Source organism: Rattus norvegicus, chromosome 19 (assembly GCF_021556685.1).
Source record: "Rattus norvegicus strain SHRSP/BbbUtx chromosome 19, alternate assembly SHRSP_T2T, whole genome shotgun sequence".
In the NCBI taxonomy this organism is placed as follows: Eukaryota; Metazoa; Chordata; class Mammalia; order Rodentia; family Muridae; genus Rattus; species Rattus norvegicus.
The window spans coordinates 47,505,765-47,529,755 of NC_141552.1; the positions used below are offsets into that span (position 1 = coordinate 47,505,765).

General features: G+C 38.1%; 1 long non-coding RNA gene across 1 annotated transcript in view; it reads right to left on the reverse strand.

The window, feature by feature from the left end:
- Positions 1 to 429: 429 nt before the first annotated feature.
- LOC147999431 (uncharacterized) overlaps positions 430 to 23,991 on the reverse strand; it is a 171,751-nt gene continuing 148,189 nt past the window's right edge. Inside the window, exons 5-8 of the long non-coding RNA XR_015644110.1 lie at positions 18,612 to 18,653; positions 13,970 to 14,119; positions 11,957 to 12,125; positions 430 to 802 (exon numbers count right to left, since the gene is read on the reverse strand). This is a non-coding gene — a long non-coding RNA (uncharacterized LOC147999431). The remainder of the gene's footprint in view (positions 803 to 11,956; positions 12,126 to 13,969; positions 14,120 to 18,611; positions 18,654 to 23,991) is intronic.

A 23,991-nucleotide genomic window follows, 5' to 3' on the forward strand; every position in this document is an offset into this window, starting at 1 on the left:
GACATACCAAAAGGCCATTATATCTCCATCCATGGATCTCTCTGTGGTTCAAGTTGAGAAGTAAAGCTTATCATGATGCATGGCTTTATATAGAACTAGATAATACCAATTTTGAACCAATTCTGCCTCAGTCTTTATTAATTGACTTCTAAATAAAAAGTGGAAGTTTTTTTTCTGTTTTACAAAACACATACAGAGTGATTTTTCCATGTGATCAATATACTTTTGGATGTTCATAGAAAAATACAAAAGTAAATGGTCATCCACATGTGGGACTATTAACCAAATATTTTAGTCTCTCTTTGGACAGTGCTTAAATACATAGTGGTACAGTATGGCTGGAAAGCACAAAGAAATTGGTAGAATCTTCCATTAACTCAGTCACATTAGAAGCACTCATGAGAACCTACCAAATGTGTGGAAATAACACTATATTATATCTTCCAGAGTGACTACATAAAATGTTTTTTTCCTGACCCATCATCACTAAATAAAGCCAGAGCATTAATTAGCTTTCTGAAACAGTTTTTAAAAAGTAGATTGTCCAAGAATCGTTCTGACTCATTAAGTGTACTGGGATCAAAACCAGAAGGACTTTACAGCGGGCATATTACCCTGGTTCTGAGGCTGCTTCACAGCAGTGCCAGCTCAGACGAGGTATCATGAATCTCTTGCATCTCAGATTTCAGGCACTAACAGGTCCTTGGCTTCAGGTTTCCCAGTTTCAGAAGTAATGCCAGAAAACACATGCTGAGGTAGAATCATTTTGGAAGCATCCATGGAGAGCAGAGAGATGAATTACCTTAGGTGCAGAACAGATCAGACAACAGCTGATTTATACAGGGTAGTGATTGCTATGCATCTCTTTAGTCTACATAGTAACTGTCATACATCATCTAAATGTAATTTAGGGATCTCTCTCTCTCTCTCTTTCTCTCTCTTTCTTTCTGTGATAATTAACAATTGGCGTCAACTTGATTGGATTATGAATTACCTAAAAGATTAGTAAAACACATGTGAGAGTGTGTGTGTGTGTGTGTGTGTGTGTGTGTGTGTGTGTATGTATGAGAGTGTTTGTAACATAATTAAATTATGTGGGTTCTGATCTAATCAATGCTTTTAATCCATTGATAGAGTCAAAATTTGAATTTGAATGGACTACTCAATGGGGATGGAGCTTTGGAAAAAAGGTTTGAGTTAGAGGGTGTAAGTTCGCTGAGGTCTTTGTCAGATGTAATTTTTGTCTAACTACTTCCTATCACTGTGTGTCCTGACAGCCTTGCAGAAAGCATCTCTGTTCAATAATCCTTCCACAATGTCTCTGCCTAACCACAAGGCTGACAAAACAACTGCCATGGGTGAATCTCTCTAACACTATGTCTTTTCTTCTTCAAGTTAATATTAAGGTATTCTGTTGTTTTACTGATGAACACACTACATTTACCTCTATTCCATAATAATTTCTAGAATATCAACTTCTCAGTAAGAGCATCATTCTGCTAAGTAGTCACTGGAATATGAAAGCAAAGAAGATAGGTAAGGTCTCTGGCCCCAAAAGAATGATTTAATAGAAGAAAATACAGGATCAGTGTAGGCAAACTAATCTTGTGGAAGAGATATTAGAGCTATAAATAACCAATGATATCTTCTTCAGCTTTTAGATGGCACTAAGAACCAGCCCCATCTCATTCATTTTAAAGACAGCTGATGGACAACACTATGAAGCTACTCCTAAGCAGAGCTTTCTGGTGCTTCTCCCATCAATCCTCCACTACACAGAATTACCAGGAAGGAGGAACAGGAAATGTATATTCATACTGGCTAGGCAAGGCTTGCTGGTAATTATGTTGACTAGGAAACAAATTAACTATTTGATAACAGGACTACTTTCTACGAAATGTCCACTCAAAGAAAACTCATACATTGGTATAAATTCAAGAATATTTATGCCTAACACAATAGCTGCTGAATTGTTTGATCTCTATTATAAAAATTGAATTGCCGTAGGTTGTGAGTCTCATGCAACACACTCTACCAAAACCATTGCTGTTTTCAGGCTCTGTTAAAAATGCCTTGATGGTTAGACCTTAATCTTACTACCATAAGCCAAGGCCTGACTATACTGTTGGAATTATATAGAAAGGATGAAATGTAACCACACTGCGCCATCAAGAAAGGGAATCCACGGTTGCTGCCGCCGCAGAGAGCTCGTGGGCAGCACCCTGAGAGCAAACTTGAGCCTCGGGACCACAGGTAAGACCAACTTTTCTGCTGCAAGAGACCTGCCTGGTGAACTCGGGACACACAGAGGCAGAATTCTTCTAGGACCGGGCACGTCCTGTGTTTACCGGGAGTCCCACACCCGCGGATCCTGGCCCGCAGCAGCTCTCTGCTCCCAACGCCGTGGGAGAGAGACCTCATCGCCTGGTCAGGTGGGCACTCCTGAGGCTGCAGAGCAGAAGAGACCACCAACACTGCCCACCCCTGCCTACATCCCTGGCCCAAGAGGAAACTGTATAAGGCCTCTGGGTTCCCGTGGGGGAGGGCCCAGGAGCGGCAGGACCCCTGTGCATGAGACACCGCAGGAATCTGAAGGAAACAGACCTGATAAACAATTCTCTGCACCCAAATCCCATGGGAGGGAGAGCTAAACCTTCAGAGAGGCAGACACGCCTGGGAAACCAGAAGAGACTGCACTCTGCACACACATCTCGGACACCAGAGGAAAACACCAAACGCCATCTGGAACCCTGGTGCACGGAAGCTCTCGGAAAGGGCGGCGCAGATCTTCCTGGTTCCTGCCGCCAGAGAGAGCTCGTGGGCACCACCCTGCGAGCGAACTTGAGCCTCGGGACCACAGGTAAGACCAACTTTTCTGCTGCAAGTGACCTGCCTGGTGAACGCAAGACACAGGCCCACAGGAACAGCTGAAGACCTGTACAGAGGAAAAACTACACGACTGAAAGCAGAACACTCTGTCCCCATAACTGGCTGAAGGAAAACAGTAGAACAGGTCTACAACACTCCTGACAAACAGGCTTATAGGACAGTCTAGCCACTGTCAGAAATAGCAGAACAAAGTAACACTAGAGATAATCTGATGGCGAGAGGCAAGCGCAGGAACCCAAGCAACAGAAACCAAGACTACATGGCATCATTGGAGCCCAATTCTCCCACCAAAACAAACATGGAATATCCAAACACACCAGAAAAGCAAGATCTAGTTTCAAAATCATACTTGATCATGATGCTGGAGGACTTCAAAAAAGACGTGAAGAACTCCCTTAGAGAAACACAGGAAAACATTAATAAACAAGTAGAAGCCTACAGAGAGGAATCGCAAAAATCCCTGAAAGAATTTCAGGAAAACACAATCAAACACTTGAAGGAATTAAAAATGGAAATAGAAGAAATCAAGAAAGAACACATGGAAACAACCCTGGATATAGAAAACAAAAAGAAGAGACAAGGAGCTGTAGATACAAGCTTCACCAACAGAATATAAAAGATGGAAGAGAGAATCTCAGGAGCAGAAGATTCCATAGAAATCATTGACTCAACTGTCAAAGATAATGTAAAGCAGAAAAAGCTACTGGTCCAAAACATACAGGAAATCCAGGACTCAATGAGAAGATCAAACCTAAGGATAATAGGTATAGAAGAGAGTGAAGACTCCCAGGTCAAAGGACCAGTAAATATCTTCAACAAAATCATAGAAGAAAACTTCCTTAACCTAAAAAAAGAGATACCCATAGGCATACAAGAAGCCTACAGAACTCCAAATAGATTAGACCAGAAAAGAAATACATCCTGTCACATAAGGGTCAAAACACCAAACGCACAAAATAAAGAAAGAATATTAAAAGCAGTAAGGGAAAAAGGTCAAGTAACATATAAAGGCAGACCTATCAGAATCACACCAGACTTCTCGCCAGAAACTATGAAGGCCAGAATATCCTGGACTGATGTCATACAGACCCTAAGAGAACACAAATGCCAGCCCAGGTTACTGTATCCTGCAAAACTCTCAATTAACATAGATGGAGAAACCAAGATATTCCATGACAAAACCAAATTTACACAATATCTTTCTACAAATCCAGCACTACAAAGGATAATAAATGGTAAAGCCCAACATAAGGAAACAAGCTATAACCTAGAAGAAGCAAGACACTAATCGTCTTGGCAACAAAACAAAGAGAATGAAAGCACACAAACATAACCTCATATCCAAATATGAATATAATGGGAAGCAATAATCACTATTCCTTAATATCTCTCAACATTAATGGCCTCAACTCCCCAATAAAAAGACATAGATTAACGAACTGGATACGCAACGAGGACCCTGCATTCTGCTGCCTACAGGAAACACACCTCAGAGACAAAGACAGATATTCCCTCAGAGTGAAAGGCTTCAAAACAATTTTCCAAGCAAATGGTCAGAAGAAGCAAGCTGGAGTAGCCATTCTAATATCAAATAAAATCAATTTTCAATTAAAAGTCATCAAAAAAGATAAGGAAGGACACTTCATATTCATCAAAGGAAAAATCCACCAAGATGAATTCTCAATCCTAAATATCTATGACCCAAATACAAGGGCGCCTACATACGTAAAAGAAACCTTACTAAAGCTCAAAACACACATTGCACCTCACACAATAATAGTGGGAGATTTCAACACCCCACTCTCATCAATGGACGGATCATGGAAACAGAAATTGAACAGAGATGTAGACAGACTAAGAGAAGTCATGAGCCAAATGGACTTAACGGATATTTATAGAACATTCTATCCTAAAGCAAAAGGATATACCTTCTTCTCAGCTCCTCATGGTACTTTCTCCAAAATTGACCATATAATTGGTCAAAAAACGGGCCTCAACAGGTACAGAAAGATAGAAATAATCCCATGCGTGCTATCGGACCACCAAGGCCTAAAACTGGTCTTCAATAACAATCAAGGAAGAATGCCCACATATACTTGGAAATTGAACAATGCTCTACTCAATGATAACCTGGTCAAGGAAGAAATAAAGAAAGAAATTAAAAACTTTTTAGAATTTAATGAAAATGAAGGTACAACATACCCAAACTTATGGGACACAATGAAAGCTGTGCTAAGAGGAAAACTCATAGCGCTGAGTGCCTGCAGAAAGAAACAGGAAAGAGCATATGTCAGCAGCTTGACAGCACACCTAAAAGCTCTAGAACAAAAAGAAGCACATACACCCAGGAGGAGTAGAAGGCAGGAAATAATCAAACTCAGAGCGGAAATCAACCAAGTAGAAACAAAAAGGACCATAGAAAGAATCAACAGAACTAAAAGTTGGTTCTTTGAGAAAATCAACAAGATAGATAAACCCTTAGCCAGACTAACAAGAGGACACAGAGAGTGTGTCCAAATTAACAAAATCAGAAATGAAAAGGGAGACATAACAACAGATTCAGAGGAAATTCAAAAAATCATCAGATCTTACTATAAAAACCTATATTCAACAAAACTTGAAAATCTTCAGGAAATGGATAATTTCCTAGACAGATACCAGGTACCGAAGTTAAATCAGGAACAGATAAACCAGTTAAACAACCCCATAACTCCTAAGGAAATAGAAGCAGTCATTAAAGGTCTCCCAACCAAAAAGAGCCCAGGTCCAGACGGGTTTAGTGCAGAATTCTACCAAACCTTCATAGAAGACCTCATACCAATATTATACAAACTATACCACAAAATTGAAACTGATGGATCAGTACCGAATACCTTCTACGAAGCCACAATTACACTTATACCTAAACCACACAAAGACACAACAAAGAAAGAGAACTTCAGACCAATTTCCCTTATGAATATCGATGCAAAAATACTCAACAAAATTCTGGCAAACCGAATCCAAGAGCACATCAAAACAATCATCCACCATGACCAAGTAGGCTTCATCCCAGGCATGCAGGGATGGTTTAATATACGGAAAACCATCAACGTGATCCATTATATAAACAAACTGAAAGAACAAAACCACATTATCATTTCATTAGACGCTGAGAAAGCTTTTGACAAAATTCAACACCCCTTAATGATAAAAGTCCTGGAGAGAATAGGAACTCAAGGCCCATGCCTGAACATAGTAAAAGCCATATTCAGCAAACCAGTTGCTAACATTAAACTAAATGGAGAGAAACTTGAAGCAGTCCCACTAAAATCAGGGACTAGACAAGGCTGCCCACTCTCTCCCTACTTATTCAATATAGTTCTTGAAGTTCTAGCCAGAGCAATCAGACAACAAAAGGAGATCAAGGGGATACAGATCGGAAAAGAAGAGGTCAAAATATCACTATTTGCAGATGATATGATAGTATATTTAAGTGATCCCAAAAGTTCCACCAGAGAACTACTAAAGCTGATAAACAACTTCAGCAAAGTGGCTGGGTATAAAATTAACGCAAATAAATTAGTAGCCTTCCTCTACACAAAAGAGAATCAAGCCGAGAAAGTAATTAGGGAAACGACACCCTTCATAATAGACCCAAATAATATAAAGTACCTCGGTGTGACTTTAACCAAGCAAGTAAAAGATCTGTACAATAAGAACTTCAAAACACTGAAGAAAGAAATTGAAGAAGACCTCAGAAGATGGAAAGATCTCCCATGCTCATGGATTGGCAGGATTAATATAGTAAAAATGGCCATTTTACCAAAAGCAATCTACAGATTCAATGCAATCCCCATCAAAATACCAATCCAATTCTTCAAAGAGTTAGACAGAACAATTTGCAAATTCATCTGGAATAACAAAAAACCCAGGATAGCTAAAAGTATCCTCAACAATAAAAGGACTTCAGGGGGAATCACTATCCCTGAACTCAAGCAGTATTACAGAGCAATAGTGATAAAAACTGCATGGTATTGGTACAGAGACAGACAGATAGACCAATGGAATAGACTTGAAGACCCAGAAATGAACCCACACACCTATGGGCACTTGATTTTTGACAAAGGAGCCAAAACCATTCAATGGAAAAAAGCTAGCATTTTCAGCAAATGGTGCTGGTTCAACTGGAGGGCAACATGTAGAAGAATGCAGACTGATCCATGCTTATCACCCTGTATAAAGCTTAAGTCCAAGTGGATCAAGGACCTCCACATCAAACCAGACACACTCAAACTAATAGAAGAAAAACTAGGGAAGCATCTGGAACACATGGGCACTGGAAAAAATTTCCTGAACGAAACACCCAATAAAAACACACAGTTTAACAGACTGGATACATAAAGAGGACCAAGCATTTTGCTGCCTACAGGAAACACACCTCAGAGACAAAGACAAACACTACCTCAGCCTAAAAGGTTGGAAAAGCACTTTCCAAACAAATGGTCTAAAGAAGCAAGCTGGAGAAGCCTTTCTAATATCAAATAAAATCGACTTTCAAACAAAGTCATCAAAAATATAAATTAAGAAGGGCACTTCATATTTATCAAAGGAAAAATCTACCAAGATGAACCCTCAATCCTAAATATCTATGCTCCAAATACAAGGGCACCTACATACATAAAGCTCACAGCACACATTGCACCACAACAATAGTAGGAGATTTCAACACCCCACTCATCAATGGACAGATCATGGAAACAGAAATTAAACAGAGGCATAGACAGACTAACAGAAGTTATGAACTAAATGGACTTAACAGATATTTATAGAACATTCCATCCTAAAACAAAATGATATACCTTCTTTTTACCATCTCATGGTACCTTCTCCAAAATTGACCATATAATCAGTCACAAAACTGGCTTCAACAGTTACAGAATGATAAAAATAGTCCCTTACATCCAATTAGATCACCACGGACTAAGGCTGGTCTTCAATAAGAACAATAAGAAAAGAATGCCCACATATACATCAATGCTCTACTCAATGATAACTTGATCAAGGAAGAAATAAAGAAAGAAATTAAAGACTTCTTAGAATTTAATGAAAATGAAGGTACAATATACCCAAACTTATGGGACACAATGAAAGTTGTGCTAAGAGGAAAACTCATGCTCTGAGTGACTGCAGGAATAAATAGGAGAGAGCATATATCAGAACCCTGACAGCACTCCTAAAAGTTCTAGAACAAAAACAAACAAATACACGAAGAAGGAGTAGAGGGCAAGAAATAAAGTCAGGGCTGAAGTCAACGAAGTAGAAATGAAAAGGACTATACAAAGAATCAAGTGAACCAAAAGATGGTTCTTTAAGAAAATCAACAAGATAGATAAACCCTTAGCCAGAATAACCAGAGGCCACAGAGAGTGTGTCCAAATTAACAAAATCAGAAATGAAAAAGGAGACATAATAACAGAATCAGAGGAAATTCAAAAAATCATCAGATCCAACTACAGAGCCTATATTCAACAAAACATGAAAATCTATAGGAATGGAAAAATTTCTAGAGAAATATCAGGTACTAAAGTTAAATCAGGAACAGATAAACCATTTAAACCACCCATGACTTCTAAAGAAATAGAAGCAGTTATTAAAAGTCTCCAAACCAAAAAGGTCCCAGGACCAGATGGGTTTATTGCAGAATTCTATCAGACCTTAATAGAAGACCTCATAACAATACTGTCCAAACTATTCCACAAAATTGAAACAAGTAGAGAACTACCAAATTCCTTCTAGGAAGCCACAATTAGTCTAAACCACACAAAAACCCAACAAAGAAAGAAAATTTCAGACCAATTTCCTATATGAATATTGACACAAAAATATTCAATAAAATTCTTGCAAATCAAATCCTAGACACGTCAAAACTATCATTCATCATGATCAAGTAGCCTTCATCCCATGTATGCAGGGATGGTTCAATATAGGGAAAACCATCAATGTAATCCAGTATATAAAAACAAACTCAAAAATAAAAACCATGTGATCATTTCATTAGATGCTGAGGAAGCATTTGACAAAATTCAACACCCCATCATAATAAAAGTACTGGAAAGAACAAAAATTCAAGGCCCATAACTAAACATAGCAAAAGCCACGTACAGCAAACCAGTAGCTAACATTAAACTAAATGGAGAGAAACTTGAAGCAATCCCACTAAAATCAGGGACTAGACAAGGCTGCCCACTCTCCCTACTTATTCAATATAGTTCTCAAAGTCGTAGCCAGAGGAATCAGACAACAAAAGAAGGTCAAAGGGATACAACTTGAAAAGGAAGAAGTCAAAATATCACTATTTGCAGATGATATAATAGTATGCTTAAGTGACCCCAAAATTTCCACCAGAGAACTACTAAGCATGGTAATCAACTTCAGCAAAGTGGCTGGGTATAAAATTAACTCAAACAAATAAGAATCAGCAGCCTTCCTCTACACAAAAGAGAAACAAGCTGAGAAAGAAATTAGGGAAACGACATCCGTCATAATAATCCCAAATAATATAAAATACCTCAGTGTGACTTTAACCAAGGAAGTGAAAGATTTGTATGATAAGAACTTCAAGGCTCTGAAGAAAGAAACTGAAGAAGGTCTCAGAAGATGGAAAGATCTCCCATGCTCATGGATTGGCAGGATTAATATAGTAAATTTGGCCATTTTACCAAAAGCAATCTACAGATTCAATGCAATCCCTATCAAAATTCCAATCCAATTTTTCACACACTTAGAAAGAACAATTTGTAAATTCATCTGGAATAACAAGAAATTCATGATAGCTAAAACTATGCTCAACAATAAAAGGACATCTGGGGAAATCACCATCCCTGACCTCAAGCAGTATTACAGAGCAATAGTCATAAAAACTGTATGATATTGATTCAGAGACAGGCAGATAGATCAGTGGAACAGAATTGAAGACCCAGAAATGAACCCACACACCTATGGTCACTTGATCTTTGACAAAGGAGCTAAAACCATCCAGTGGAAGAAATATAACATTTTCAACAAATGATGCTGATTCAACTGGAGGTCAGCATGTAGAAGAATTTAAATCTAGACATTCTTATCAACCTGTACAAAGCTTAAGTCCAAATGGATCAAATACCTCCACATCAAACCAGATACACTCAAACTAATAGAAAAAAAGTGGGGAAGAAACTCAAACACATGGGCACTGGCGACAATTTCCTGAACAGAACACCAATGGATTATGTTCTAAGATCAAGAATCGACAAATGGGATCTCATAAAGCTGCAAAACTTCTGTAAGGCAAAGAACACTGTCAATAGGACAAAACAGCAACCAACAGTTTGGGAAAGGATCTTTACCAATCCTACATCCTATAGAGGGCTAATATCCAATATATGCAAAGAACTCAAAAGTTAGACTGCAGAGAGCAAAATATTCCTATTAAAAATGGGGTACAGAACTAAACAAAGAATTCACAGCTGAGGAATATCGAATGACTAAGAAGCACCTAAAGAAATGTTCAACATCTTTAGTCATCAGGGAAATGCAAATCAAAACAACCCTGAGATTCCACCTCACACCAGTCAAAATGGTTAAGATAAAAAAAAAAAAAAAAAAAAAAAAACCTCAGGTGACAGCACGTGCTAGTGAAGATGTGAAGAGAGAGGAACACTCCTCCATATTTGGTAGGATTGCAAACTGGTACAATCACTCTGGAAATCAGTCTGGAGTTTCCTCAGAAAATTGGATATTATCCTACCTGAGGACTCAGCTCTACCTCTCCTGGGCATATACCCAAAAGATGCTCCAACCTACAACAATGACACATGTTCCACTATGTTCATAACAGCCTTATTTATAATAGCCAGAAGCAGGAAAGATCCCCAATGCTCTTCAACAGAGGAATGGATACAGACAATGTGGTACATCTACACAATGGAGTACTACTCAGCTATCAAAAACAACTTCATGAAGTTCATAGGCAAATGGTTAGAACTAGAAAATACCATCCTGAGTGAGGTAACCCAATCACAGGTATGCACTCATTGATAAGGGGATATTAGCCCAAATGTTTGAAATACCCAAAATGCACAGGCCACATGAAACTCAAGAAAGATGACCAAAATGTGGATGCCTCACTCCTCCTTTAAAAGGGAATCAAAAAATATCCATAGGAGTGGGTAGGGAGGAAAAATTTAGAGCCTAGACTAAAGGAATGGCCATTCAGAGACTGCCCCACATGTGGCCCATTCATATACAGCCACCAAAACTAGGTAAGATGGATGAATCTAAGAAGTTTATGATGACAGGAACCGGATATCAATCTCTCCTGAGAGACACAGCCAGAACCTGTCAAATACAGAGGCGAAAGCCAGCAGCAAACCACTGAACTGAGAATGGCACCCCCGTTGGAGGAATTGCAGAAAGGACTGAAAGAGCTGAAAGGGCTTGCGATCCCATAAGAACAACAATGCCAACAATTCAGAGCTTCTAGGGACTAAACCATTATCCAAAGACTCTACATGGACTGACCCTGTGCTCCAACTGCATAGGTAGCAGTGAATAGCCTTGTTGGGGCACCAGTAGAAGGGGAAGTCCTTGGTCCTGCCAAGGCTGGACCCCAAGTGTAGGGGATTGATGGGGGAGGGGTGGTAATGGTGGGTGGATGGGGAGGGAAACACCTATATAGGAGGGGAGGGTGAGGTGTTAGGGGGCTGATGGACTGGAATCCGGGGAAGGGAATAACATTTGAAATGTAAATAAGAAATACCCAATTTAATAAAAATGGAAGAAAAAGCTCAAAAACATTAACATTGCTTTATTTACTAATTAGCACTTAATGATGAAATTTGTGTGTGAGAGAATAAAGAAATATAAATGTTAAAGGGCATTGCCAAGAAAATTCTACACAGTAGTACAGAATGACTATGGGTTTCTGGGCTATAAATAAACCACGGAGAGAAGTGTTCTATGGCATACATTTTTTTCAATGTCCTAAAGAACCCAGCATTTCCTCCTGAATGAAATTTATCCATCATTTAATAAAAAATTTAATTACCTTAGCAACCAGTTTATGGTCAATTCTTTTCCAAAGTCTCCAAAAGATATGTAACCTGCTCCAATAGGCAAATCACCAGTGCCTACAAGTTGCTAGTTCTTGCATGGTGGCCTTTAAGTAGGAATTTTTATAAACAGGAGCCAAATACATGTTTATATACCCCCTCTGTCTACAAAAAAAGAAGATAAAGGTGTGTGATCCAACAGACCTACACATGCATTGGTTACTGAGACTACAAGCAGTAGACAGGACATAGGGTCACTTGTCTAAGTCACACTGTCCTGGCCTTTTTCTATAAGAAAGCAAATATTTTGAACTCTATGCTCTCAGTTCAGTTGGTTCCAAATTCAGGGGGGAAAAACGTGGTATAAATCTCATAATCTTGATAACCACTTCCAAATCTCCCTCTACTTTCTACACTTCTAAGGAAAAGAAAAGGTTGTTTCTACTCAACTAAAAGTCTATAGTCGCATAATCTCATTAGCAAGAGCACAGTACAGCTAGGGGACAAAACAAAATTAAGGAAGTAAATGTTGACAACATTGGAATATAGATCATAGTTCTACAATAATCCTGACATGGAAAATATTTTAGAAAAATTATATCTAGAATTTAAGTTTACTTTTAAAAATGTACTATATGAATACCATATGCCTATTACAGTAAATATGCTAGTAACTTGGTAACATATAAGGTAGAAACTTAGTCTCCTACAATTCTGCAGGCAATCATGCCAAAATGAAGAAGCTGCTGAGGCTTGATTATATATATATATATATATATATATATATATATATATATATGTATGTATGTATGTATGTATGTATGTATGTATGTATGTATATATCCTCCTTTCTTCCAAATTCCAAGAGCTGCCAGCAACCTTCTGCCCACACCACACTTGCCACCAGGGTCCAAGGCTCCTCTTAATATCTGTCATCTCCTACTCTCCCTGTGATAGTGTTTCTATCTCAGCTTTCACTGCTCTCCCCAACCCATGTTTCTCAAGTTAACTTTAACTAAAAAGATCTTTCATTGTTGTCATTGTTGTTGCTTTTGTTTTTCTTAATAAAATAACTTTACAGGCACTAGTTTTTATTTTCCAGTTACCATTATTATACTTAAGACAACTGAGAGGATATTTTTTTTCTGTGATGACTGGATGAAAAATCTGTTTCCATCAGAATTATTGTGACGATCAACACAAAACTAAATTAGTGTAAACACAAAGAAAAGGCTTCTAAATTGTGAACATGTTTACTACCTTCTCAAGAAAGGAACAGTCACTGCTCTACATGAATCGGGTAAGGTTTACTTGCAACCATACTAGGTCCAGAGGCCTAACCAATTTTGTAAGGACTTGTCTTTTCTCCATTACTCTGTATTGACTCTGTCCTAAAATCCCAGGTCATGTCCTCAGCTACCTCCAGACTCATTTTCTCCTTGCCTGCTGTAGCTTGTTCATTCTATTACTCTGGCCACGAAAGAGTGAATCACTGGGTATGCTTCAATTTCACATGTAGATTTCATATGCCTATATGCAAATTGGAGGCAGGTTTACTATGTTGTTAACAGAATTAAAGGATCCTTGGAAATCCAAAGCAATATATATGTTTACTACATATGGTTGTCACTAAAAATAAGAAACCATATCTAAGAAGCTATGATTTTACTTCCTCAGAAGAGCTGGTATAAATTACTCATGTATAAAATGTGGGGTGTGATCTTCGCCCCCTGTAAAACACTTGACATGCTCTTAATTCTTCTACACGTATAAAAAACATGAAGCAAGAGTAATCTGACAACTTGAAAGTCAGACTGTTACGAGATTTTCTCGCCTAGTAATATTAGAAGTACTAGAAGGAAGATGGTTTTAAAAATTCTTTTGATTACTTCTAAAGTCTTATGATAATGTTTATGTTTAAGACCTTATAACTATATGCAAAGTTTCTCACATGGGAATCCCCTATTACAGCAAAAACAATGAACCCCCTATTTATTCAGAGTACTCACTCTGCATGGATCTGTTTCAAGATACAGTGTAAAAGGAGGAGGAGTACAGAGACGCAGGCTGATGACCCAGGCATATGTCAGGGAGGTCTGTGATCCTGTCTTCTCAGTAACACAAAGTAAGGGGGGGGGCAGTAAGTCCTGTAACAAGAACTGAAAAAAAAACAAAAAAACAACGAACCAAAGCTAGAAGAAAAACCAGAGACACAGTCCTTTGTGTGACCATCTTCTGAGGGTAGCCCTTGTTCATTCCTTCATTAGAAAGTCAGCCTCTATGCACAAAGAAATAGTTTCAAATATGAAAGCTTCAAAGATCAAGTTACTTCATGATACTAAAACCAATATATTTTCCCACTTCCTTGAAACATTTTTAAAAATATATTTTAGTTTCTTCTGTTCTTATAAATTGTCAAGAATCCCAGGCTTAAATCCTTCCAAATAATTTTGTAGAAATAAGTTTTAAAAGGCAGTTTTAACACATTTGCCATTACATGTGTTCTAAAAGTCATTAAAATATAGACTAGAATATTTTATAAACATCATTGATCAAAACACTGTTTGATAAGTTGTAACTGTGGCAAAAGAAATAAGCACAAAACAGACATTTATCCTTAGAGATCTCTCTAAGACATTTACATTATATGCTTTATGATCAATATAGAGTGATATTTAATATGTACTACAAAAACTAACTTCTTATGTGATTACTCATGTGATCTCTAATTTCTGAAATTCATTAATTTGATAATATATCATTCAAAATTCTAATTTATAATAATCCAGAGTCATAAATTGTTGGAGGAATGACAATTGGAATTGGTTAATCAGTATTGTAGAATCTATAAACTTGGAGAGAAATTGAGTTCATATTTTTCTTTATTTTACTCTATTAAGAAAAATGTCGTGCATAAAGAACATATTTGCTAAAGCTATTTGATATGATAATTGTCATAGCATTTTTAAAAGTTGATATCTTTGGATCAAATTCAAGGAAATGTTTAGCATGTTCTCACATAGATAGATACACCATTTTCAGGAGAAAATTGTCAGCCTGAGTAGACTACAAGTACTATAACAGATTTTCTCTTTCTGATCTCACAAACTCTAATTGAATTCTGAAATTAATGCCACTGATACCTTAGATCACATTTCCAGTCACCCCAAAGTGAGTATCAGAAATTTGTTCAATAAATGGATCAAAGGTACAACCTAATATATGATTTTTGAGATAAGAACTTTGACAAATGACTCACAATTTCAATTCACACATCAGTTTTCTGATCAGTGCTACCTGGCAGGGCACATACAAAGGCTCTTAGTCAAATGGCTCTGACTTCACAGAGTCTATAGAGGTTTCCCCGGAGGATCACTGTGATTGAACTCTCATAGATGCTTCATTCCCTCATCATGTGCCACATTTCTAATTTCTTGTGTACAAATTGACTGCCAAAGGGAACTATATTCCCAAAGAGACTATGGCTATAATGAGTTACTTATTTTTCCTACTAGACCCTTACAACTAATTTTGTCACTCTCAATGTTTCATCCCAATCTCCATAGATTCATATCTATCATCCTTTCTCAAACCGTGTCATAAACCATTGTACACCAAATATCTCAAGATTTTTCCTCAGATAAGTTGGTATTTCACTCTATTCTTCATGGTCTCCCTTGCATTCCTTTCTACCATCTATTATCTTAAAGACACAGCTTTCCAGCATCTCTTGTTTATTCTATCTATTCACCCCTCACACTCTGGGGCTGTATAAAGTCAGTCTCTATAGAAACTAACCAATCTTTTTCCTTTCCTCTGAAAATAAAAATTAACATAGTCAACTCATTTTCACACTCTACCAAAAAGTCTGCCAGAGTGACCCCGCTCCTAGTTCCTTTTGATCCAATCCCATCTTCAAGTTAAGAATTTACTCTGTCATTTATTTTTAAATATAGATGTAACACCACCCTTCACCTGTCAATCTGTATTCATCAATGCCCAAGACTTGTCTCACCTAGGACACTTGGAAATCTATTCCTGACCCTGTCTAAGGCATTGTTCCTCCCTGGTAGAAACATGAACATGAGGACACTGCATGTCCTGTCAATCTCCTCAGCTCCTCAGTTCCCTCAGTTCCTACTCCTTTTTTTCTTCTCACAATACTACAAATCTACAGAGCTCAGATCTTAGATTTTTCTCCCATCTACATTTTTTCCTACATAGCCTTCTCAAGGTCTATGTCTATAATAAACTCTATATTTTTGATGTTGGAGAAATAGACACTAAATTTAGATATTTACCCCCCACAAAATCAAATTTAAATGTTGTTATAAATAAAATATCTTTTGAATAATGTCATAGTTCATTTTGTGGTACTATAACAGAGTAAATTCACTTAAGGAAAAGACTACTTGATGTCATAACTTTGATGTTTAAAAGACTCCTTGTAACTACCATATCCAAATCTTAATTCTTGAGTTTTCTCCATTAAAAACTACATGACCACACAAGGTCCATGGGGCCTAACCTAATCTATATGTGACCTGAAAGTCTACTTCATGATACTAAAAGACACATGTAAGCAACTCATAGCCCTACTCAACTAAGATGCCCATGAACTACAACAATGACCAGCATAGCATACTAACTCTAAGGGTACAATAGTGACACACACACCTTGACAGTAACTAATAGCTCTCTAATTAAATTTAAGACCTGCCTGGTCTTAAGAAGTTGTGCCTGGTATTAGAAAACCTAGCCAACTACTCAGAAAGTCATGGACCTTGGGGAACCTACAACTACCACTTGACTAATAATCATAATCAGCACAATCCCTAACTACATTCTGCATACTTGGCCTAATACATACAGATAAGTGTAGTTCTCATACCTCATCAAGGAAACTTCTCTGTACAACACAAAGAGACCATTACAGAAAACTACAACTACTAAACATGGGAGTTGTAGAGCCCAGTCTCAACTTATCTACAGAACAACTCCTGCACCTAATGTTTAGTGATCACTGCAGAAGAGACATAAAGATTGTAAGAGCCAGAGGAACAGAGAATTTGCTGTGAGCCTGTGTTTCTATGTAATGTCAGAAACAACACTTATAAAGCCTCACCAACATGATGGCTTGAACATGAAGGACACCAGTAAACATGCTAACATGGAAAAAGGAAGCTCATGAAGTCTCAACCCTAGAGGAAGAACTACAGGCATCCAAAGAATGCTGAAACTGGAAGAAATATTCTTCCCCAGGGAAGAGCACACCAAATGGCTATCCATTATCAAATGGTCAGCCCTGAATATACATATACAAGCAACATTATACAAACAAAGCAGGCTGAATTTATCTGTATTTTGCAATACACACAGACAAAGACACTGACATGGACATGCACACGTGTGTGTGCGAGCACGTACACACACCCACATCAAAATTTTTATTAAAAAAGTATTCCTATCTCACTGTATCTGAAGTATGAGGAAAATCTGATCTTCCACTTCACCATGGCAAGTGCTAAAATTTCATTCATGAATGTCTGTTTCCCTCATATCCCTATACCTCATCTCTCAGAAAACATTGACAATTTTACCATTAAGAACATTTTAATGCAGTGGTGTGTAGAAACAGGAATAAAGAGAGGTAAATAAAACAAGCACAGCGGGAGAGCTAATATAAGAATCTTTTCATGAGTTGACCATTCTGTAAGGATGGTGGTTGCTTAACCATTTGAGAAGCCTGGGGAATATTATTGTTACCCTCCATGCTCTAGAGAAGAAAGAAAACATTCCCTCCTAATTTCCTCCATGGCTGCCAAATGTCAGTGCTAAACCAAGCTCATGTGTATCCTAAGCTAGATAGGATTATGGATGCCTGGAAGAGAATCCAGTCACCATAACAGCATTTGGAATAGCTGGAACAAAAATTGAGTCAATCAAACTTATATCCAAAGTATTTGACTCAACCACCAATATACAGTGATATGCTGAAGCCAGTTCCTAACTGCCAGGAGAACTGACTATGCACATCTTATATCTCCTACCCTGAGTGAGAACATACTAAAGCATTTCTGCCATGGACACCGATCAGTGCTACAAACCACAGAGCATTCTTCCTCCCCACCTCAGAGTCTTTTGCTAATCATTTGTCAATAAAGCCCCAGATCAATTCTCTAGCTCAATGTTGAAACTAGCTACATTAGTTTTGGTTGGTTAGTTTAATTTGGTTTAGGTTTTCACTCGTTTTCCACATTGAAAGCCCTGTGTGTGTACTCCACTGCCTAGAACATCCCGCTGCTGATCTGTCTACACTCATTTCTTACACTTTGCTTTATCCAGTTTAACTCATTTTCATTCTCATTTTGCACCTGTGCCAATTTAAGTGATATTTACTTTTCTACCTGGTATAATCATGCTATAAGAATATAATTCAGATATTGTTTTTCTGAGCTATATAGTCTTTGTACTGACCTTTGTCTATGTGCTGAATCTGAATAAAATCTCGATAATCAGCAGATATTTAAATTCTTATTATCATCTTCACACAAGTAAAACAATTGTTAAGAAAATTTAAAACACATTCTCATGCCTGAAAGTGTAGACAGCCTCACAGGAAAACCACAGAATTTTATTGGTATACATTACCTTAGCATTCTCCATTGAGTTCCAATTGTTATAGAGCACCATCTACACAGAATTGAAGAAATATATTTCAAATGAATATTAAGGGAAAAAAGATAATATCTGGTAAATATCTACCAGCCTCTTCCAGTTTGGCCTTCTGGACACAAAATGTTTATTGATTCCTAATTCCTGAAAGGAAATACTTTCTCTCCACAAAGGAGACAACCCAGAGTTCTCTGAGGTATGTTACACAGGTCTAAATCCAGTCTGCCTGATGCCTTAGCATCTCCATCAGATAGAAATGTGGTTCCTGATAGTCTAATGAAAACAGAACAAACAGTATCTACGTCTTACTCATAAAGAATGTTACATGCAATAGAACCACAGGTAAACCTCCATTAGCAAAAGCAGAAAAAGGAAGGTGCAGCAGCCATTGGGCCACACAATGTGCAGGACCTGCTGTGGATTGCTACAAAGGCTCCTACAGCCCAGAGGTAGGAAGTTTTTTTGTTTGTTTGTTTGTTTGTTTGTTTTAACTTGAGTATTTCTTATTTACATTTCGAGTGTTATTCCCTTTCCCGGTTCACAGGCCAACATCCCCTTAGCCCCTCCCCCTCCCCTTCTTTAACGGTGTTCCCCTTCCCATCCCCCCCATTGCCGCCCTCCCCCAACAATCACGTTCACTGGGGCATCAGTCTTAAGCAGGACCAAGGGCTTGCCCTTCCACTGGTGATCTTACTAGGATATTCGTTGCTACCTATGAGGTCAGACTCCAGGTTCACTCCATGTATAGTCTTTAGGTAGTGGCTTAGTCCCTGGAAACTCTAGTTGCTTGGCATTGTTGTTCATAAGGGGTCTCGAGACCCTTCAGGCTCTTTCAGTTCTTTCTCTGATTCCTTCAACGGGGGTCCCGTTCTCAGTTCAGTGGTTTGCTGCTGGAATTCGCCTCTGTATTTGCTGTATTCTGGCTGTGTCTCTCAGGAGCGATCTACATACGGCTCCTGTCGGCCTGCACTTCTTTGCTTCATCCATCTTGTCTAATTGGGTGGTTGTACATGTATGGGCCACATGTGGGGCAGGCTCTGAATGGGTGTTCCTTCAGTCTCTGTTTTAATCTTTGCCTCTCTATTCCCTGCCAAGGATATTCCTGTTCCCCCTTTTAAAGAAGGAGTGAAGCATTCACATTTTGATCATCCTTCTTGAGTTTCATGTGTTCTATACATCTAGGGTAATTCAAGCATTTGGGCTAATAGCCACTTATCAATGAGTGAATACCATGTGTGTTTTTCTGTGATTGGGTTACCTCACTCAGGATGATATTTTCCAGTTCCAACCATTTGCCTATGAATTTCATAAAGACATTGTTTTTGATAGCTGAGTAATATTCCATTGTGTAGATGTACCACATTTTCTGTATCCATTCCTCTGTTGAAGGGCATCTGGGTTCTTTCCAGATTCTGGCTATTATAAATAAGGCTGCAATGAACATAGTGGAGCACGTGTCTTTTTTTATATGTTGGGGCACCTTGTGGGTATATGCCCAAGAGAGGTATAGCTGTGTCCTTAGGTAGTTCAATGTCCAATTTTTTGAGGAACCTCCAGATTGATTTCCAGAATGGTTTTAACAGTGTGCAATCCCACCAACAATGGAGGAGTGTTCCTCTTTCTCCACATCCTCGCCAGCATTTGTTGTCACCTGAGTTTTTGATCTTAGCCATTCTCACTGGTGTGAGGTGAAATCTCAGGGTTGTTTTGATTTGAATTTCCCTTATGACTAAAGATGTTGAACATTTCTTTGGTTGTTTCTCAGCCATTCGGCATTCCTCAGCTGTGAATTCTTTGTCTACTTCTGAACCCCATTTTTTAATAGGGTTATTTGACTCACTGTGGTCTAACTTCTTGAGTTCTTTGTATGTTTTGGATATAAGCCCTCTATCTGTTGTAGGATTGGTAAAGATCTTTTCCCAATCTGTTGGTTGCCATTTTGTCCTAACCAGTGTCCTTTGCCTTACAGAAGCTTTGCAGTTTTATGAGATCCCATTTGTCGATTCTTGATCTTAGAGCATAAGCCATTGGTGTTTTGTTCAGGAAATTTTTTTCCAGTGCACATGTGTTTGAGATGCTGCCCTAGTTTTTCTTCTATGAGTTTGAGTGTATCTGGTTTGATGTGGAGGTCCTTGATCCACTTGGACTTAAGCTTTGTACAGGGTGATAAGCATGGATCGATTTGCATTCTTCTACATGTTGACTTCCACTTGAACCAGAACCATTTGCTGAAAATGCTATCTTTTTTCCATTGGATGGTTTTGGCTCCTTTGTCAAAAATCAGGTGCCCATAGGTGTGTGGGTTCATTTCTGGGTCTTCAATTCTGTTCCATTGGTCTATCTGTCTGTCTCTGTACCAATACCATGCCGTTTTTATCACTATTGCTCTGTAATACTGCTTGAGTTCAGGGAGAGTGATTCCCCCTGAAGTTCTTTTATTGTTGAGAATAGTTTTAGCTCTCCTGGGTTTTTTGTTCTTCCAGATGAATTTGCAAATTTGTTCTGTCTAACTCTTTGAAGAATTGGATTGGTATTTTGATGGGGATTGCATTGAATCTGTAGATCGCTTTTGGTAAAATGGCCATTTTTACTATATTAATCCTGCCAATCCATGAGCATGGGAGATCTTTCCATCTTCTGAGGTCTACTTCAATTTCTTTCTTCAGAGTCTTGAAGTTCTTATTGTACAGATCTTTTACTTGCTTGGTTAAAGTCACACTGAGGTACTTAATATTGTTTGGGTCTATTATGAAGGGTGTCGTTTCCCTAATTTCTTTCTCAGCTTCTTTCTCTTTTGTGTAGAGGAGGGCTACTGATTTATTTGAGTTAATTTTATACCCAGCCACTTTGCTGAAGTTGTTTATCAGCTTTAGTAGTTCTCTGGTGGAACTTTTGGGATCACTTAAATATACTATCATATCATCTGCAAAAAGTGATATTTTGATTTCTTCTTTTCTGATCTGTATCCCCTTGATCTCCTTTTGTTGTCTGATTGCTCTGGCTAGAACTTCAAGAACTATATTGAATAAGTAGGGAGAGAGTCTAGTCCCTGATTTTAGTGGGATTGCTTCAAGTTTCTCTCCATTTAGTTTAATGTTAGCAACTGGTTTGCTGTATATGGCTTTTACTATGTTTAGGTATGGGCCTTGAATTCCTATTCTTTCCAGGACTTTTATCATGAAGGGGTGTTGAATTTTGTCAAATGCTTTCTCAGCATCTAATGAAATGATCATGTGGTTTTGTTCTTTCAGTTTGTTTATATAATGGATCACGTTGATGGTTTTCCGTATATTAAACCATCCCTGCATGCCTGGGATGAAGCCTACTTGATCATGGTGGATGATTGTTTTGATGTGCTCTTGGATTCGGTTTGCCAGAATTTTATTGAGTATTTGTGCGTCGATATTCATAGGGGAAATTGGTCTGAAGTTCTCTTTCTTTGTTGGGTTCTGTGTGGTTTAGGTGTAAGAGTAATTGTGGCTTCATAGAAGGAATTCGGTAGTGCTCCATCTGTTTCAATTTTGTGGAATAGTTTCGATAGTATTGGTATGAGGTGTTCTATGAACATCTGATAGAATTCCGCACTAAACCCGTCTGGACCTGGGCTCTTTTTGGTTGGGAGACCTTTAATGACGGCTTCTATTTCCTTAGGAGTTATGGGGTTGTTTAATTGGTTTATCTGTTCCTGATTTAACTTCGGTACCTGGTATCTGCCTAGGAAGTTGTCCATTTCCTGCAGATTTTCAAGTTTTGTTGAATATAGTCTTTTATAGTAAGATCTGATGATTTTTTGAATTTCCTCTGAATCTGTAGTTATGTCTCCCTTTTCATTTCTGATTCTGTAAATTTGGAAGCACTCTCTGTGTCCTCTTGTTAGTCTGGCCAAGGGTGGATCTATCTTTTTGATTTTCTAAAAGAACCAACTTTTGGTTATGTTGATTCTTTCTGTGGTCCTTTTTGTTTCTACCTGGCTGATTTCAGCTCTGAGCTTGATTATTTCCTGTCTTCTACTCCTCCTGGTTGTATTTGCTTCTTTTTGTTCTAAACCTTTTAGGTGTGCTGTCAAGCTGCTGACATATGCTCTCTCCTGTTTCTTTCTGCAGGCACTCAGCACTATGAGTTTTCCTCTTAGCACAGCTTTCATTGTGTCCCATAAGTTTGGGTATGTTGTACCTCCATTTTTCATTAAATTCTAAAGAGTCTTTAATTTCTTTCTTTATTTCTTCCTTGACCAAGTTATCATTGAGTAGAGCATTGTTCAATTTTCATGTATATGTGGGCATTCTTCCCTTATTGTTATTGAAGACCAGTTTTAGGCCGTGTTGCTCTGATAGCACGCATGAGATTATTTCTATCTTTCTGTACCTGTTGAGGCCTGTTTTTTGACCAACTATATGGTCAATTTTGGAGAAAGTACCATGAGGAGCTGAGAAGAATGTATATCCTTTTGCTTTAGGATAGAATGTTCTATAAATATCTGTTAAGTCCATTTGTTTCATGACTTCTCTTAGTCTGTCTACATCTCTCTTTAATTTCTGTTTCCATGATCTGTCCATTGATGAGAGTGGGGTGTTGAAATCTCCTACTATTATTGTGTGAAGTGCAATGTGTGTTTTGAGCCTTAGTAAGGTTTCTTTTACATATTTAGGTGCCCTTGTACATGGGGCATAGATATTTAGGATTGAGAGTTCATCTTGGTGGATTTTTCCTTTGATGAATATGAAGTGTCCTTCCTTATCTTTTTTGATGACTTTTAGTTAGAAATTGATTTTATTTGATATTAGAATGGGTAGTCCAGCTCGCTTCTTCTGACCATTTGCTTGGAAAGTTGTTTTCCAGCCTTTCACTCTGAGATAGTGTCTGTCTTTGTCTCTGAGGTGTGTTTCCTGTAGGCAGCAGAATGCAGGGTCCTCGTTGCGTATCCAGTTTGTTAATCTATGTCTTTTTATTGGGGAGTTGAGGCCATTGATGTTGAGAGATATTAAGGAATAGTGATTATTGCTTCCTGTTATATTCATATTTGGATATGAGGTTATGTTTGTGTGCTTTTCTTCTCTTTGTTTTGTTGCCAAGACGATTAGTTTCTTGCTTTTTCTAGGGTGTAGCTTGCCTCCTTATGTTGGGCTTTACCATTTATTATCCTTTGTAGTGCTGGATTTGTAGAAAGATATTGTTTAAATTTGGTTTTGTCATGGAATATCTTGGTTTCTCCATCTATGTTAATTGAGAGTTTTGCAGGATACAGTAACCTGGGCTGGCATTTGTGTTCTCTTAGGGTCTGTATGACATCTGTCCAGGATCTTCTGGCTTTCATAGTCTCTGGCGAAAAGTCTGGTGTGATTCTGATAGGTCTGCC